The sequence below is a fragment of the Somniosus microcephalus genome, chromosome 13 (assembly GCF_052327205.1).
Source record: "Somniosus microcephalus isolate GS21.2 chromosome 13, FLI_Smic_1.0, whole genome shotgun sequence".
NCBI classification, from domain to species: Eukaryota; Metazoa; Chordata; class Chondrichthyes; order Squaliformes; family Somniosidae; genus Somniosus; species Somniosus microcephalus.
This window is the reverse complement of record NC_140999.1, coordinates 177,784,413-177,804,039: the sequence shown is the minus strand read 5'-3', so window position 1 is coordinate 177,804,039 and position 19,627 is coordinate 177,784,413. Positions and strand designations below refer to the sequence as shown.

The 19,627-nt window shown below is 41.5% G+C and overlaps 1 protein-coding gene across 5 annotated transcripts in view; it reads right to left on the bottom strand.

Annotated features, from left to right (window-relative positions):
- LOC147108819 (nuclear receptor coactivator 3-like) overlaps positions 1 to 19,627 on the bottom strand; it is a 199,456-nt gene that overhangs the window by 126,399 nt on the left and 53,430 nt on the right. For all 5 annotated transcript variants that reach the window (XM_086005700.1, XM_086005705.1, XM_086005704.1 and 2 more), the window contains exon 2: positions 9,931 to 10,043. The gene's annotated coding sequence lies outside the window, so the exon portion shown is untranslated. The remainder of the gene's footprint in view (positions 1 to 9,930; positions 10,044 to 19,627) is intronic.

Sequence of the window (19,627 nt, the reverse complement as noted above, 5' to 3'; positions counted from 1 at the left end):
TTTTTTAAAAACGGCACCGAAACAAGTAATTCGGCCCAACAGGTCCATGCCAATATTTATGCCCCATGCAGTATATCCTTCTATTCCTTTCTCCCTTGTGTACTTACCTAGCTTCACCTTAAATGCATCTATGCTATTCGCCTCAGCTACTCTGTGGTAGCAAGTTCCACATTTTGTGCTGTGAGCCTGTGCCCAACAGGATCTAAATTTAGGGCTCAGTCAGTCAAGGATGGATTTGAAACCAGGCCTCACAGGCGAGAGGCCAATGTCTAACCCACTATGCCAAACCACCCCACTTTTTTTTTTAACCATGTGTCTGATCATTTCACCAGTCTGCCTATGTCCTCCTGAAGTGTGCTACTATCCTTCTCACTGTTTACTACATTTCCAAGTTGTGTATCATCTACAAACTTTGAAATGATGCCCACTATACCCAAGTCCAGGTTATTAATAAACATCAAAAATAGCGATGGTCCCAATACCCTGGAGGACGTCACAGTTTCTTTCCTTCCCTCCAGTCTGAAAAACAACTGTTCACCACTACTCTCTGCTTTGTGTCTTAGTCAATTTTGTATCCATGCTGCCAATGCCCTTTTAATTCCATGGGCACCAATTTTACATAGGATATACGGCACAGAAACAGGCCATTCAGCCCAACTAGTCTGTGCCGGCGTTTATGCTCCACACAAGCCTCCTCCCATTTTTCCTCATCGAAATCTATCAGCATAACCCTCTATTCTCTTCTTCCTCATATGCGTGTCTAGCCTCCTCTTGAATGCATCTATACTATTCGCTTCAACCACTCCCTGTGGTAGCGAGTTCCACATTCTCACCATTCTTTGGGTAAAGAAGTTTCTTCTGAATTCCTTATTGGATTTCTTGGTGACTATCTTATATTGATGGCCTCTAGTTATGCTCTTCCCCACAAGTGGAAACATTCTCTCTGTGTCTACTCTATCAAAACCTTCCATAATTTTGAAGACCTCTATTATGTCACCCCGCAGCCTTTTTTCCCCAAGAGGAACCACACTGTTCATCCTTTCCGGATATGTATACCCTCGCATTTCTGGTATCATCCTTGTAAATCTTCACTGCACCCTCTCCAGTGCCTCTATATCCTTTTTAGAATATGGCGACCAGAACTCTATGCAGTACTCGTAAGTGTGGTCTAACCAAGGTTCGATACAGGTTTAGCATTACCTCCCTACTTTTCAATTCTGTCCCTCCAGAAATAAACCCTAGTGCTTGGTTTGCTTTTATTTTTAAATGGCATTGCTAACCCACATCGTAACTTTTAGTGATTTGTGTATTTGTTCTTCTACCCCACCTAGACTCGCACCCTACAAGTAACCTCCCTATCCTTCCTACCAAAATGTAATACAGGAAACTTTCTGGTATCCGGCACTGACGGGACCGAGCTGGTGCCGTACCATCAAAACTGCCGTAGAAACCAGCGCTAATGTTAAAACATACGGAGCTTTTGAGCTCCGTGTGAATCAACAAACCCTGTTGCTTAGCAACAGCTTCAAAACAGTCGGCCGCAGCTTAAAAGCGTCTCTGTAGCTAAGCAACAGCTTCAGCTAGACCTTGCAGAGCCTGACTGGAAAAAAAAAGCAACGAGAAGTAAAAAAACTTATAGGAAACGGCTCCTGAATTTTGCTGGTAGATAGAGCTTTCCGGACATTTAACCTCTGGTTAAACAAAAGTTTCCTGTACATCACATTTATTTATGTTGAACTTCATTTGCCAATTATATGCCTATTATGCAAATTTATTAATGTCCTCCTGTAATTTGTTGCAGTCCTCCTCAGTATTGATTATCCCCCCCCCCCCAATTTGGTGCCATCCGCAAATTTAGAAATTGTGTTTTTGATTCCAAAGTCTAAATCGTTAATGTAAATTGTGAACAGCAGTGGTCCCAGCACTAATCATTGTGGAACACCATTACCCACCTTCTGCCACTGTGAATAGCTACCCTTTACTCCTACTCTCGGCTTTCTGTTTTGCTAATGAGCCTATTATGATGTGGCTTTTGAAAGTCCATATAAAATCAACTGCACTACCTTCATCAACCCTCTCCATTACTTCACCGAAGAACTCAACCAAGTTGGCAAACACGACTTATCAACAAATCTGCGTTGCCGGTCATCAATCAAATCATGTTTTTCCAAGTGAAAATCATTTTGCCCATAATATGATCACTAGAAGTTTCCCCATCACCGACATTGAGGCAGAGACCACTATCTTTTCAATGAAGAGTAGAAGGGAGACACATGGGGAAGAGCAGGGCAGTGGGATTCATTTTGGAATACTCTGCAAGAGTTGCCACAGACACAATGAGCTCCTTCTGTGCTGCAAACTTACAGTTCTACAATGGGGAGGCAAGGCTGTCCCAATGTTTAATGAGAATTAAAACCAGATTTTCTATAATAACAGGTTTCATTTTCTAGGAGCCATGAGAATTTTTCATGTTCTTAAGGGAGCCCTGCATCTCAACAGCAATTCCTGACACCAACACCAGACAGTTTTACTGACAGATCAAGCAAGTATGAAATAAGGCGGCTTGGAGTAAGGGAAGAAAAAAATCCACGTCGAGAAGTAGAATAAAGTCTCAGATTTAATTAATGAGGACCTGCGGAGCAAAACAAGCAGAAGAAACAAAAATGGAAAAATAGATAGAAAACTGAATACAAGATAATCAGAGCAGAGAAGAACAGAATAAAGAAAAAAAGCACGAAGCAAAGGATGGAGAAAGTAAGTAACTTGAGAAATAAGCTAGCTATTTTTACAAATTTGGGTCTGCCATAGCTATCTGGTTCATTGGCATTAGTCACTCCCATAAACCGCCCAAGCTTCTTACTTTTATGGGAGTTGATTCACACTGCTCTATATCTATCTGTACAATAGCGAGACCCGAGGAGCAACAATAAAGCCCCTCTGCAATCTGGAACGTGTATTTGTGTACTTTACACATGTTTTTCTTCAAAATCTCCGACAGCAGACCAAGTTAACACTAGATGAGGCAAAATTTGATTTGATTCATAAACTTCTTTATTCCGTAGCAAAGTGAAATGTATATGTCATTACAGATACGGTCAGTCACTTAGTTCACTCGATATAACTTATGTTCACATAATGATACAAAATTTAAAAAATCCACAAGCTAACTCACTTTGGTTGGTCGTCTTACTTAAATTTAACAGAATAACCTCTCTGCATTCTGTCCTACAATCCTAGGGCAGAAGCACTGTCCCTTTATAACCTTTTGCTGCCTGCCTGTGCAGCTCTGTCTCCAAAAACCAGGCTGACTTTTAGGGTCAATAACGAGAAGGCACAGATTTACTGTAATTGACAAAAGAACCAGAGGCGACATGAGGAAACACTTTTACACAACGAGTGGTTAGGATTTGGAATGCACTGCCTGATAGGGCGGTGGATACAGATTCAATAGTAGCCTTGAAAAAGGGAATTAGATAAATACTTGAAGAAAACTTTGACAGAGCGGGGGTAGTGAGACTACTGGATTGCTCTTCGAAAGAACCAACACAGACTCGATGGGCCGAATGGCCTCCTTCTGCGCTGTACTATTCTACAATTCAATAAGTTTCCACTTTGGGCGCAAGCGGGAAATTTGACACAAATTGCGTTTGAAATTACACTGGTTAGGTTACAGTTCAAGTTTCCGCTAAAATGCATTAGCATAATCACAAATGTAAAATCTTCCATGAACCAGCGCAGTCAGCGTAATAGAACATAGTTTATATTATTTTCTTTGCATTAAAATAGATTTATTGATGAAGTGGTAACCCGGTGCAGTTTTTTTAAATAACAGATGAAAATGGGTTTATCACAAAAAATAAGCATTTTTAGTAAGAGTGTCTTGTCCTCCAACTGTGAGTAATCTGATGTTAAATCACTGAAAATGACTTAAAATATATACTGAACCATTTACTAGTTTCATTGGTGTACACAAGTCAGTTTCTTGGTAAATTAAATATTTTTCAATATGTAAAAACTTTTAAAACGTGCCTACTATTGCCAGTACGCCTAAGAAAACAAGCCCAATTTGAAGACCCTCCTTGAACTGCCCAGAGCTTCATGGACGATAAAACCCCTAGAAACACTAGCGTGCCAATGCTGCCATTCGACCTGGCACCTGACATCACTTCAGCCCTCAGTTTCTTCCAGTGTGAGGAGCCCCAGACCTCATACAACACAGTCATCAGCTTCTGCAGCTACCTGTGCTGGAGTAATGAGGCTGGCTGTGTGTTGCAACACACTGATAATCTCTTTCCTGAGCTGCTTTTCTATAACGCCCTCTGTATTAACATCATTCCTTATTAAAACATCAAACGGCATGGATGAAAAATCACCCACTTCCAGGGCCCCTATATAACCAGACAAACTCTGGCCACAGGTACTTACGTCTATGGTCATCCACAGCCCTGAAACGCAGGCAACTTTGCTGGGTGGCGGGGGGACGGGGGTTGGAGAAAAGTGGTGAGGGAAAATGAAAGAAAAAGCAGCAGACTAGTTCTGCAACTACAGATTAAGTTAAATACTCTGGCTTCGACATTGTACAAACATTTCAGCACAGTTATATCTCTTCCCAATCTTTGCGCCAATCGAAAGTTCAATGTGCGTGGATTTCAGGAATGTTTTCTACCTCACTTGTTATATTAAAAGATGAACATTTACTGCTGCTGCGACTCTACATCACCAATTCCGATTACTACAGCAAAAACTGAAGTGATTCTGGCCATCAATAACAAAATAAAATCTTATCTAGCATTCACATGCACGTCCGAAGATCCAACACAGATTAGTTATATCGTGCTGGCCTAAACAGACGCATCAGGTGAACAGTTTAATATTATCGCCCCAGCACCTGAACAGACTGCATATCGTTCCGCAATAATCCCAAGAAACAACAACTGCACTGAGATTTAACAATTCATTTCACAAACTGAACATCCATCGCTGCCAGGGCACGTCATCAGAGGGAAAAATGAGTGCACTAATGTAATTATTATTGGTAATAATTTCAAGTGTAGATGTAATAAAAGAACCCAAAACCTTGCAACATTTGGAATATATAAAACATCTAAAACTGCAGATTAAACCCCTCAAGAAAGAAAAGTACTGAGCCAACAGTTCACATGTTCCTCAGTCTGATCTAAAAGACTTTTCTAAAATATAAGAATACAGATCTAACATTCACCCCAATATATACAAAGTCACCAGCACTATTAGACTAAAGGAGGACACAAATCACCTTCCAGAGATTTCGGGGAACATAGGGTCTAATGAGAGGGAGGAATTGAATGAAATCAGTATTTGTAGGGAAATGGTGTTAGGGAAATTGATGGGACTGAAGGCCGATAAATCCCCAGGGCCTGATAATCTACATCCCAGGGTACTTAAGGAAGTGGCCCTAGAAATAGTAGATGCATTGCTGGTCATCTTCCAAAATTCTAGACTCCGGAATAGTTCCCATGGATTGGAGGGTAGCTAATGTAACCCCACTATTTAAAAAAGGTGGTAGAGAGAAAACGGGGAATTATAGACTGGTAAGCCTGACATCAGTAGTGGGGAAAATGCTAGAGTCCATTATAAAAGATGTAATAGTAGAGCACTTGGAAAACAGTGACAGGATCGGACAAAGTCAACATGGGTTTACAAAAGGTAAATCATGCTTGACTAATCTACTGGAATTTTTTGAGGATGTAACTGGTAGAATAGATAAGGGAGAACCAGTGGATGTGGTGTATTTGGACTTTCAGAAGGCTTTCGATAAGGTCCCGCATAGGAGATTGGCGTGCAAAGTTAAAGCACATGGGATTGGGGGTAAGGTACTGACTTGGATAGAGAACTGGTTGACAAACAGGAAGCAAAGAGTTGGAATAAACGGGTCTTTTTCAGAGTGGCAGGCAGTGACTAGTGGGGTACCGCAGGGATTGGTGCTAGGACCCCAGCTATTCACAATATATATTAATGATCTAGACGAGGGAACTAGATGTAATATCTCCAAGTTTGCAGATGACACAAAGCTGGGTGGCCGTGTGTGCTGTGAGGAGGATGCCGAGAAACTCCAGTATGATTTGGACAGGTTGGGTGATTAGGCAGATGCAGTATAATGTGGATAAATGCGAGGTTATCCACTTTGGTGGCAAAAACAGGAAGACAGATTATTATCTGAACGGCAATAGATTGGGAGAAGGGGAAGTGCAACGAGACCTGGGTGTCCTTGTGCACCAGTCACTGAAGGTAAGCATGCAGGTGCAGCAGGCGGTTAAGAAGGCAAATGGTATGTTGGCCTTCATAGCGAGAGGATTCGAGTACAGGAGCAAGGATGTCTTGCTGCAGTTGTACAGGGCCTTGGTGAGACCACACCTTGAGTATTGTGTGCAGTTTTGGTCGCCTTATCTGAGGAAGGATGTTCTTGCCATGGAGGGAGTGCAGCGAAGATTCACCAGACTGATACCTGGGATGGCAGGAATGACGTATGAAGAGAGATTGAGTCGATTAGGCTTATATTCGCTAGAGGTTAGATGAATGAGAGGGGATCTCATTGAAACTTATAAAATTCTAACAGGACTAGACAGACTAGGTGCAGGAAGGATGTTCCCGATGGCGGGGGGAGTCCAGAACCAGGGGTCACAGTCTAAGGGTAAGGGGCAAGCCATTTAGGACTGAGATGAGGAGGAATTTCTTCACCCAGAGAGAGGTGAACCTGTGGAATTCTCTACCACAGAAGGCAGTTGAGGCCAACTTATTAAATATATTCAAGAAGGAGTTAGATATATTTCTTAAGGCTAAAGGGATCAAGGGATATGGGGAGAAAGCAGGGACAGGGTACTGAATGTGGATGATCAGCCATGATCTCATTAAATGGCGGAACAGGCTCGAGGGGCCGAATGGCCTACGCCTGCTCCTATCTTCTATGTTTCTAGTACAAGAATAATTGCCTTTAAAATGTAAATTCTCTTTCCATCAATATTTTTTAACTAATTTCTCATTGAGAAACGATACCATAGAGCGGCCAGCCTTGTATTTTAGAACACCAACCTCAGAACGTATTCCAATCCTGGATGCTGAAACAACACAGGTAGGAGTTGCCCAACATTCCTTCTGCTCGTTATTTTCAATAAAGTAGAATGGGTGTTGGGACCCAAGGGTGAATGCTATATCATTCTTCATGAAGATGGCAGTGCTGATTGGGAAGCCAGCCATTGCATGCAGAAGGGAAGGAGGAAGGTTTGGATAGCTGCCCATGTATAGGTCAATGGGGTGCCTTCATCCTGCATTCCTTTGATATTTCTAGAGAATATCTATAGATCGTACAAGTATTGATTTGCCTACATAGCAACAGTAACTAAAATTTAAAATTAATTAATTGGCTAGGAAGCACTTTGGCAACTCCCAAAGACATGCAAGGCACTATATAAATTCAAGTTCTTTCTTTCCAATATCCTTATTTCAGGCTATTGGCCAGCAAGAATGTTTACCTGTGATTATCAAATCAATACAAAATCGACAGAAGTGTTAAAAATGATTTTTTCCCCACTCATTTAGACTGCTGTGTGATAAAAAAGGCCAGAACTTGCTGGAAATACTCAGCAGGTCAGGCAGCATCTGTGGAGCGAGAAAGAGAGAGATAACGTTTCAGGTAAATGGTCTTTCATCAGTTCCGACGAAGGGTCATCGACCTGAAACGTTAACTGTTTCTCTCTCCACAGATGATGTCTGACCTGCTGAGTATTGCCAGCATTTTCTGTTTCTATTTCAGATTTGCAGCATCTGCAGTATTTTGCTTTTGTATAAATAAGGCCAACTGTTTCAAGTTTTTATAGAGGAAAAGATAAAACACAATCATGCAGAACATCCAATCTTCATTTCACAACTGAAATGAGTACTTGCAATGATTGGGCGAGGATTTAAAAGCACACAATCTCGTTTAAAAAGTGCCAGCACGTTACAGCACTTTGCTATTACAAATCTTCCATAGGCGTTGTGCAACATTACTTCAATAATAACCACACATAAAAGAGATCTAAAGAATCTTTAAAAAAATTCTACATGCTTAATTATTTTAGAAAGTAATTTAAACTGCACTTTTTATTGATAATCAAAACAAAAATGCTGGTATGAAAGCAGGTCAATCAGGCGAGGTGAACATTTCAAGCATGGGCCTTCAAGGCATATACCCAAGTCATCAAATCTTTCCCATTCAGTACTGATCTGCTGCATATTTCCAACGTTTTCTGTTCATATTTCAGATGTCCAGCATTCAGTTTTGATTTTTATACATGCACTAATATCAACGTTTGTTCACACTAAATATCAGCACCACTGGTACAGTGCTAGCACTTTGAGCTATTATACTCGCATTACATGGTAAACCAAAAGGGACAAGTACCAGCAATTTTAAATGTCACGTCTTGAATTTAAGTTACTCATCCAAGCATGAACACAGATTTTTAAATATAGAACAAATACCTGTCAATGTGTGCAAGGCTGGAGTTCAATCAAGTAGCTTAGAGAACATCATAAACCTGGAGTTTCACTTAACTGCCTTCAGAACATCATCTGAGCCCCAGATACCAGTCCAACTCATTTCCACTTACTATATGTTTAAAGACTATTACTGGTCATTTTCTTTTTTGAAAACATCTGATCAACACAATGCATGAGACTAAGGTGACAAGTAGGATATATAGAATGATGATTGATTGTGACAGGATTCCATTTGTTTTCAGTCATGCATGGAGGACTTTTTGAGGGGCGGGTGGGGGGGGGGATGACTGAAGAGGAGAATGAGGACTACACAAAACCAGCATTGTGCATGATGTAGTTAAACTAGCACAACCATGTATCCAAACAGACAATGCAATGAAAAAGTTTATATTTAAACAGATAATCTTGATGGGCTGGTCATTTTTCTATATTAAAAATGCCAGCTGAGATGAAGAATATACACAATTACAGATGGCAAGAAGTGGGCAATAAGGCGGTTGTTTATCCTTTGGACCTAGACAAAAGTACAGAAGTACGGTCCGAGTAGCTTAAGTATGTTATATGAATGTGGAGATTAAACTTTAGCCTCATCCACCAGCTAGGATTGTTTATAACATACTGTAGTTGCAATAACGAGAACAATTTAAATGATAGTTAAAAATGTTGGCTGAAATGACTTAAGACAGTCTATTACTGATATAATGACTTCAGAATGTGCTCACATGATTCGCAGGAAGATGCAATGGGAATTATTCTGCAGCTCTAAAGCAGAATTGTGAAAGGATCAAGAATCAGTACATTTATCTTCAACTGATCTTTATATTCGTCAGCATATGAACCCACAGATAGCAGGCCTATCAGCCAGTGCAACAGGAGATGTGTGGAGATCTTGGTGGAAGGTTGATGCACGGTTGATGCACCCTACAATTCCTCAAAGACCGCTCCTTGGCCAAGGAATTAACACGGCCGAGAAATCATAACTGATCACTACAAACTTTGGTCTTAACTTTTTTTTTTAAACATGTCACTTCCAAGCTATTAAGAGTTAAAAACCATTTGTCCTACCCCCTGTTAGCTTCTGTTTGGGGTAAGGTGGGAGGGAGCATGTTGAACTTGCAGTCTCCTCCAATTAAGACAATTTAAATAAAATCTGTTGGAAAGATATAAACTTCAACGTGGCGATGGCAAAGACTGGTCTATCATTAAATTCAGCCCACCTCACAGATGAGCCCTCTTTTACTTAAAAAAAAAATGTTTTAAAATCAAAAAATCTACAGAAGAAAGCAATTTGTCTTTGGAGGATGTTGAATGTTATTGTATTCAAACATGTACACAAGACAGGAGCAAGGATTTTTTAATGGCTAAGTAATTGACAACAGCTAGTGTAATAATCAAGTTAATGAAATACCATACCCACTGAATGTCCCCAGAAATCAGGTCAGTTTAGATCTTTCTTCTGTAAAACTTGGGTTCCATTAAATGCATGAACTTCTTGAGTGCTGAGCAGTCCTGAAGGCTATGGCATTCTGGAACATAAAATCCACGACAATTATAAAACGTTTATTCCCCATATAGGTTCTCATCAATTCAGTGACTACTGCAAATCAGGATAGCTTACACTTGAAACCTAAAGACCATACTAAGCAGTCATATGAAAGACACAGGTTATTTAACAGGGCGATTTTCTCTGGGAAACTAAACCTCGTATTAAATCCGGACTTCAACAGCTTTCGTCTAATAACATTCTCATCACAGCTGGAAGAATTTATATTTGGTTCCAAAAGAATTACATCAAAGTTTGCATTGTAACATACTGGGACAATTATGTCCTGCCACAACTTAACCTAGTAATGGATGACTTTAAAAAAAGAAAGTAAATAAAATAAAGCTAGCCATCCAGCTAGTCAGTTTAGATTTGCATATCCGAATACTGAAAACCAGTTTGCTTCACCTACTGTCCAGACATGTGTTGTTAATACAGTTGGAACCAACAAGTGGTGCCATTGCAGAGGTCTGGGACTGAGGAATGTCAGAATGCATTAGCAAGCAGTACTATTGCCATTACGTGTGCGACCCAGAGCAAACAGCACCGAGACCAATGCATTAGTAACCTGATCCTTACTTTTATGATTTGCTTACATTTGTAGATTTTCCTTCTTCCAAAGACAATGTCGTTGCTTTTATCAAGGCTATTTCAGCAATGATCTCTTTCTATTATTGTTGCAATAATCTCAATTATTTCAGTAGAATATGAATATATGTTTTTTTGTTTGCTGTTCACTTAAAGGGAACTGCATGTTACTTGAATGGGAGGAAGGGAGGAAAAGCTCTTCATCTAGAAAGGCTAAAAAGGACCCTCTACACTACACCTGGGAAAAAATTACTTCTTAACATAAGAACATAAGAAATAGGAGCAGGAATAGGCCACTTGGCCCCTCTAGCCTGCTCCGCCATTCAATAAGATCATGGCTGATCTTGGGCTCAAAGCCACTTCCCTGCCCGCTCCCCATAACCCTTCACTCCCTTATCTTGCAAAAATCTGTCTATCTCCACCTTAAATGTATTTAATGACCCAGCCTCCACGGCTCTCTGGGGCAGAGAATTCCACAGATTTACGACCCCCTAAGAGAAGAAATTCCTCCTCATCTCAGTTCTAAAAGAGCGATCCTTTATTCCCGAGTTCTAGATTTCCCCACGAGGGGAAACATCCTCTCTGCATCTACCTTGTCGTGCCCCCTCGGTATCTTATATGTTTCAATAAGATCACCTTTCATTCTTCTAAATTCCAATGAGTATAGGCCCAGCCTGCTCAACCTTTCTTCATAAGTCAACCCCCTCATCTCTGGAATTAACCTAGTGAATCGTCTCTGAACTTCCACCAATGCAAGTATATCCTTCCTTAAATAAGGAGACCAAAACTGTACTCAGTACTCAAGGTGTGGTCTCACTAACACCCTGTACAGTTGTAGCAGGACTTCCCTGCTTTTATACTCCAACCCCCTTGCAATAAAGGCCAACATTCCATTTGACTTTTTGATTACTTGCTTAAAAATTTTTTACATCAGTGCACTCCCTGCCCCAAATCATTCTTCAGCATCGCTAAGAAACTCCCGCCCAGCTTATCACTAATACAGATACAGCCTCAATTTAAACTTGATGCTTGTACGAACATAAGCTATTTAATTAAATAGCAGTCACTTATATAATTTATATGTGTATTACAGTAAATGTCTTTGCATGCGAAGGAGCTCAAAGTGGAAAGAAAGGATACAGAAAGTACTCGCCGCATAAAGTATCTCACTGCATGTTGTAGTAGGTATCGTCAATTTACTCACTTGTCTCTGTTCGCATCAAGACTCGCCATTTGGCATCTTCGCGTGCACCCAGAGCCACGCTGGTGGCTCGTTCTATGAGGGTGGTCCACGTGAACCCATTTGTGTGGGAGCCATCATTTTGAAATGGTTTCTAAAAATCATTCCACAACCCATCAACAATACGGACTGCTACAGAAACCATTCTAGCCTTACGGTCTAGGAGTACCCTTCAGTACAGTACCATCTGCGTGAACATAGTAGTGCTCTCTCTATGCTACTGGTCTCGGGTGAAGTATGGATTTTGAAAGGAACATGCCAGAATGAGGCCCTATAGAATTGCTAACTTTAATAACTGGTTTTAGAAAATTTTGCAACACAATGGCTGGCCTTTTCCACTGCAGTTTCATGGCTCAGTGCTAATACAGTATAGGAAAGTTTTTGGCTAGCTTCAGCAACTCCCACCTCTTTACTTAGGTGCCTTCAATTACAGTACATAAATGAAAACCAGATTTTTTTTTTGATTTTTTTTTAAGTATATTTGTCAAACTTCACATGCATTCATACTTTTGGTGGTTTTTCTCTCTCACCTACCACAATGCTTAAATAATACAGTACCAATTAAAAAAATAAAATAATTTTGGAACTCAAGATTCTTTTTGCAACCATCAACAAGGTATAAAAGAGAGACAATGCAAGGAATTGAATTATCAGTAGAGGCAGACAACGGTCATTAATTTGGAATTAGCTCACACTTGAAAGGCAGTTCCATTTAAAAAGATAGCTGACACAGAAAAAATATTAGCATGCACACCCAATTTGATTGATTGCTATCTAACAAAATTGCTGCAGAGATATTAGTAATCCTTTTAAAGCTATGGGACCCCAAATTGTGCACAATGATAAAAGTCACTTAAAATATTAAAAAGCAGCAATTTAGCAAAAAGCAGCTCTTACATATTACAAACACATTAAAGAAATGAGGGCGAGGAGAGAAAGGAGGCAAAGATTGCACTAACTATTTCTCACAAACTGGTTTCAATCACAGCCTCTGAGTCTTGTTACTGCCTCTCTCCCACATAACCGGTTTGTCTGCTCCTACCCTGAAGAAAGGCACACTGCCAGAACGATGGCAAGGGTGGATGTGGAGAGGGAAAAAATGCACATTAGCGCAGTAAGGGGTATTTTTGTGAGTAGGGTTAAGGCACAGTTCAGGAAGAGTATAGGGAACTTCATTCAGCAGCTGGCTGTACGACCACTCACCTGTGTGTGCTCGAGGCCAGTTGGGGGTGGCATTCCCCTCTGTCGCTGACCTGCCTTGCTTTGATGAACAAAAATTCACCCCCTACCCCACCAACAAATTACTTCAGTTTGAAAGAAAGAAAAGACAAAGAAAAGGACTTTCATGACCTCAGGATATCCCAAAAGCGCTTTACAGCCAATGAAGTACTTTTTGAAGTGTAGTCACTGTTGTAATGTAGGAATCGTGGCAGCCAATCAGCACACAGCAAGCTCCCACAAACAGCACTGTGATAATGACCAGATAATTTGTTTTTAGTGATGTTGATTGAGGGATAAATATTAGCCAGGGCACCGGAGATAACTCCCCTGCTCTTCTTTGCAATAGCGAATCTTTTAATTCTACCTTGGGAGTAGACGGGGCCTTGTTTTAACGTCTCAACCAAAGCACTCCACTGGAGTGTCAGTCTAGATTTTTGTGTTCAAGTCTCTAGGGTGGGACTTGAACCCACAACCTTCTGACTCAGAGGGGAGAGTGCTACCCACTGAGCCACGACTGACATAAATTATCTTGCATGTTGCCTGGAACTTAATTTTGATTGTTGACCGGTTATTCACATTCAAGTGTGCAAAAGCCAAACAACTGAGTTGAGCCTAAATTAGAGACCTTTTCCCTTCGCAAACACTCAGTTCTGGTTTCGTATTGACCTTTCAGTTGAAAAAGATACAAAAACGTTGCCCAAAATAAAATCAGTACATGTTAGATAACTTGTACATCAACATGTTTACTATGGAAATATGTAGATCATATTACAAAGCTAATACTGGCTTTGGGAACCATACAAAATCAGATTTATAGTACCCTGTATTAGGGAACGTCTATAATGGTTATTTGTTTTCACAAAACTACAGAGAGCTCAGAAGGGTTATTCGTTACATATAAATAACTTAAGACAATTATCTTTAAAGTACATTTTTTGGAGGTGTGTGAGCAAACAAAACATTTTAAATTACAATTATGGATTGATCCTTATATAGCTTTTCACATTGAGTGAACTGAAACAATGCTAGGATTTTGCAATATTCACCACTTAAAAAAAAGTGAGTCTGGGGAATTAATAATGGAAAATAAGGAGATGGCAGTTGAATTGAAATTTTGCATCGGTCTTCACTATAGAGGATACAAGTAACATCCCAGAAATAGTTGTAAATCAGGAAATGGAAGGGAGGGAGGAACTCAAGAAAATTATAATCACCAGGGAAGTGGTACTGAGCAAATTGTTGGAGCTGTGGGCTGACAAGTCCCCGGGTCCTGATGGACTTCATCCTAGGTTCTTAAAAGAAGTAGCTAGTGAAATAGTTGATGCGTTGGTTTTAATTTTCCGAAATTCCCTAGACTTGGGGAAGGTTCCATTAGATTGGAAAATAGCGAATGTAACTCCTTTATTCAAAAAGGGGAGACAGAAAGCAGGAAACTGCAGGCCAGATAGCTTAACATCTGTCATAGGGAAGATGTTAGAAGCTATTATTGAAGACGTTATAGCAGGGCACTTAGAAAAGTTCATGGTAATCAGGCAGAGTCAACATGGTTTTGTGAAAGGGAAATCATGTTTAACCAATTTATTGGAGTTCTTTGAGGAAGTAACATGTGCTGTGGATAAAGGGGAACCGGTGGATGTACTGTACTTAGATTTCCAGAAGGCATTTGATAAGGTGCCACATCAAAGGTTAATGCAGAAAATAAAAGCTCATGGTGTAGGGGGTAACATATTGGCATGAATAGAAGATTGGCTAGCTAACAGGAAACAGAGAGTAGGCATAAATGGGTCATTTTCTGATTGGCAAGATGTAACAAGTGGTGTGCCACAGGGATCAGTGCTGGGGCCTCAACTTTTTACAATTTATATAAATGACTTGGATGAAGGGACCGAAGGTATGGTTGCTACATTTGCTGATGATGCAAAGATAGGTAGGAAAGTAAATTGTGAAGAGGACATAAGGAGGCTACAAAGGGGTATCGATAGATTAAGTGGGTGGGCAAAGATCTGGCAAATGGTATATAATGTGGGGAAATGTGAAGTTGTCCATTTTGGCAGGAAGAATAAAAAAGCATATTATCCAAATGGTGAGAGATTGCAGAGCTCTGAGATGCAGAGGGATCTGGGTGTCCTAGTGCAAGAATCACAAAAGGTTACTATGCAGGTACAGCAAGTAATTAGGAAAGCTAATAGAATGTTATCGTTTATTGCGAGCGGAATTGAATACAAAAGTAGGGAGGTTATGGTTCAGTTATACAGGGCATTGGTGAGACCACATCTGGAGTACTGTGTACAGTATTGGTCTCCTTATTTAAGAAAAGATATAAATGCGTTGGAAGCAGTTCGGAGAAGGTTTACTAGACTAATACCTGGAATGGGCGGGTTGTCTTATGAGGAAAGGTTGGACAGGCTAGGCTTGTATCCGCTGGAGTTTAGAAGAGTAAGAGGTGACTTGATTGAAACATATAAAATCCTGAGGGGTCTGGACAGGGTGGATGTGGAGAGGACGTTTCCTCTTGTGGGAGAATCTAGAACTAGGGGTCACTGTTTAAAAATAAGGAGTCACCCATTTAAGACAGAGATGAGGAGAATTTTTTTCTCAGAGAGTCATGAGTCTTTGGAACTCTCTTCCTCAGAGGGCGGTGGAAGCAAAGTCTTTGAATATTTTTAAGGCAGAGGTAGATAAGATTCTTGGTAAGCAAGGGGGTGAAAAGTTATTGGGGGTAGGCGGGAATGTGGAGTAATCGGATCAGCCATGATCTTACTGAATGGTGGAGCAGGCTCGAAGGGCCGAATGGCCTACTCCTGCTCCTAATTCGTATATGTAGATATTTCAGTTTCATGTATTACAGGAAACTTTGTGATATCCGGCACTGACGGGACCGGCGTGTTGCCGATCTATCAAAACTGCTGGACATACAAAGCTAATGTTGAAGCATACGGAGGTTTTCATCTCCGTATCTGACAACAAACACTGTTGCTTAGCAACAGCTTCTAAAGAGTCGGCTGCAGCTGCAAGCATCTGTAGCTGAAGCTGTTGCTATAGCTACAGACCTTGCAGTGGCTGACTGGGAAAAAAAAAGAACGAGATCTAAAAAACTTACAGAAAACGGCTCCTGATTTTTGCCGTTGGATCGAGTATTCCGGACATACAACCTCCGGATAAACCAAAGTTTCCTGTAGATTAGTACCTTGTATCCTTCCGCTCTAGTGTACATTCCATTAAAGGCCATAGAATGGTGGGGGGGGGGGGGTGAAACTGAACTAGAGGTTATGGTATCAGCATATGTGTTAAACTGCCCAGGTATGTCCTGTCCACGAAAATCAGGACAAATCCAATCTGGCCAGTTACCGCCCCATCAGTCTACTCTCAATCATCAGCAAAATGATGGAAGGTGTCATCGACAGTGCTATCAAGCGGCACTTACTCACCAATAACCTGCTCACTCATGCCCAGTTTAGGTTCCGCCAAGACCACTCGGCTCCAGACCTCATTACAGCCTTGGTCCAAACATGGACAAAGGAGCTGAATTCCAGAGGTGAGGTGAGAGTGACTGCCCTTAACATCAAGGCAACATTTGACCAAGTGTGGCATCAAGGAGCCCTAGTAAAACTGAAATCAATGGGAATCGGGGGGAAAACGCTCCACTGGCTGGAGTCATACGTAGCACAAAGGAAGATGGTTGTGGTGGTTGAAGGTCAATCAGCACAGCCCCAGGACATCGCTGCAGGAGTTCCTCAGGGCAGCGTCCTAGGCCCAACCATCTTCAGCTGCTTCATCAATGACCTTCCCTCCAACATAAGGTCAGAAATGGGGATGTTCGCTGATGACTGCACAGTGTTCAGTGCCATTCACAACTCGTCAGATAATGAAACAGTCCATGCCCGCATGCAACAAGACCTGGACGACCTTCTTCGGCAGCACCTCCCAAACCCGCGACCTCTTCCACCTAAAAGGACATGGGCAGCAGGCGCATGGGAACACCACCACCTCCAAGCTCCCTTCCAGGTCACACACCATCCTGACTTAGAAGTATATCGCCGATCCTTCATTGTCGCTGGGTCAAAATCCTGGAACTCTCTCCCTAACAGCACTGTGGGAGTACCTTCACCACACAGACTGCAATGGTTCAAGAAGGTGGTACAGCACCACCTTCTCAAGGGCAACTAGGGATGGGTAATAAATGCTGGCCTTGCCAGCGATGCCCACATCCCATAAACGAATAAAAAAAAAAAAAAGCATCTCAGGATGGGGAAGAGTCCTCACTGGGCTACCTGGGATTTTAATCCCAGTATTATCACAAGTACAGTGAGCAGATTAACAAAACTGAGTAATATCAGAAGAGACTTCTTTTGGTCAACCATTCATAATCCAGATTAGCTGGTCAAAAAGCAACAGTGCCCAATATTGAGGTCATACTTGGTTCTTGTATTTAATTACTGAATCAGCCAAAGAGGGTTGACTTAGTTCCAAATTTCCATCACCAGGCATGTCATCTTGGAGCCATCTCAACCCCAAGGAGATGCCAATTATGAGGGGAGACTATGGGCAGCAACTCTTGATAAGAGCGCACATTCCTTAAATGACATGCCTATTAAATGGTAACAACACTCATTCTACCACATTTTAAACTGGAACAGGGGTGCCTGTTATAACCACTGTCTGACAAAAAAGTGCTCCATTTTTTCCCTTAGTTATTTTCTCCCCTTTTCCTCCATCAAAAGGTATCAGTTACTTGCTAGATACAAGTCCACAGAGCTGATCACTCATCAGTACCTCAATCAAATTGCCGTTCTTCATTTGTGAGCTTCGACAGCGAATACAGCAGGATATTCATAGAATTACGACATGGAAAAAGCCCATCTGGCTCAACTAGTCCATGTTGGTGTTGATCCTCCACACAAGGTAATGGAGGGATATGAACATGAGGATGAAAATGTTAACATCGAAGCGTTGGTGGACTAGGAGCTAACGTAGGTCAGCGAGCACAGGGGTGATGGGTGAACGGGACTTGGTGCAAGTTAGGATACAGGCAACAGAGTTTTGGATGATCTCAAGTTTATACAGGGTGCAAGATAGGATGCCAGCAAGGGGGCATTGGAATAGTCAACTCTGGAGGTAACAAAAGCATGGATGACAGTTTCAGCAGCAGTTGGTCTGAGACAGGTGATTAGAGGTGGAAGTAGGCGGTCTTTATGATGGAGAGGATATGGGGTCAGAAGCTCAGCTTAGGGTCAAATAGGATGTTGAGGTTGCGAACAGTCTGGTTCAGCCCGAGATAGTGGCCAGGGAGGGGGTGGAGGGCTAGGGAATGGAGTTTGTGGCAGGGTCCGGAGACAATGGCTTTGGTCTTCCCAATGTTTAACTGGATGAAATTTCGTCTCATTCAGGAACAGATGTCAGACAAGAAGTCAGACAGCACATTGACCGTGGAGAGGTCAAGAGAGAAAGCGGTGAGGTAAAGCCGGATATAGTCAGCGTACATGTGGAATGTGTAAATAGGAGGGTCCCAACAAAGATAGATCCTTGGGGAACTCCAAAGGTATCGGTGCCGGGCTGGGAAGAGAAGCCACTGCAGGAGATTCTCTGGCTGCGCCTGAATAGGCAAGAGCGGAACCAGGCGAGAGCAGTCCAACTCAGCTGGACAACGGAGGAGAGGCATTGGAGAAGGATGCTGCGGTCAATTGTGTCAAAAGCTACCGAGGTCGAGAAGGATGAGAAGGGATAGTGCACCATGGTCACAGTCACAGAAGATGTCATTTGTGATTTTGATTAGGGCTGTTTCTGTGCTACGGGAGGGACGGAAACCTGATCAGAGAGGTTCAAACATGGAGCTACGGGAAAAATGGGCACGGATTTGGAAGGCGACAACACATTCAAGGACTATGTTTAATCTAAAGTTCTACCGAGCCAATGGGACTCTGCTGCGTTTTTCAAGGTTGTTTAATATATGGAGTTTACAGAAACAGTACATAGATCTACATACCATATGCAACAGAGTAAATATGAAGCTTGATCCTACTTCTAGGATTCTCAATTTTAAAAAATATTCTCTATTAATCAGACATTCAACTATTAGCAAACCAAAAACATCTGGTCAGAAAAAAAGAGCTGCAGAACCACCCAACCTTACCCCATATTTCAAAGACTTGCATCAAACATGGAGCACAGATAATTTGCCCAAAATTAAGAGCTAATCACAGGCAAAAATACTGTCGTTTGTAACAGATTTTCAAATATTCGAACAAAATTTTGAGCTGTGGAATCCAGTCACCATTGTAAGTTTTTTTATTAAATGACATTTTATGCTCATCAAGGTGAGTAATTTCTGGAGAAAGGATGGAAAGTAGGAAGTTGATTCAAGTTCTAGTCAGCGGTAAATTTGGCCACCGAGTAACAGTGTTAAGTGCAAAGTAAAACACACCCAAAACAATGCCTCAATCCCAACCTTTGGACGGTACACTACTGGACCAATATGACGTTTTCAATGTCCTTCACCAGCCATCAGTGTGGCCTCTAAT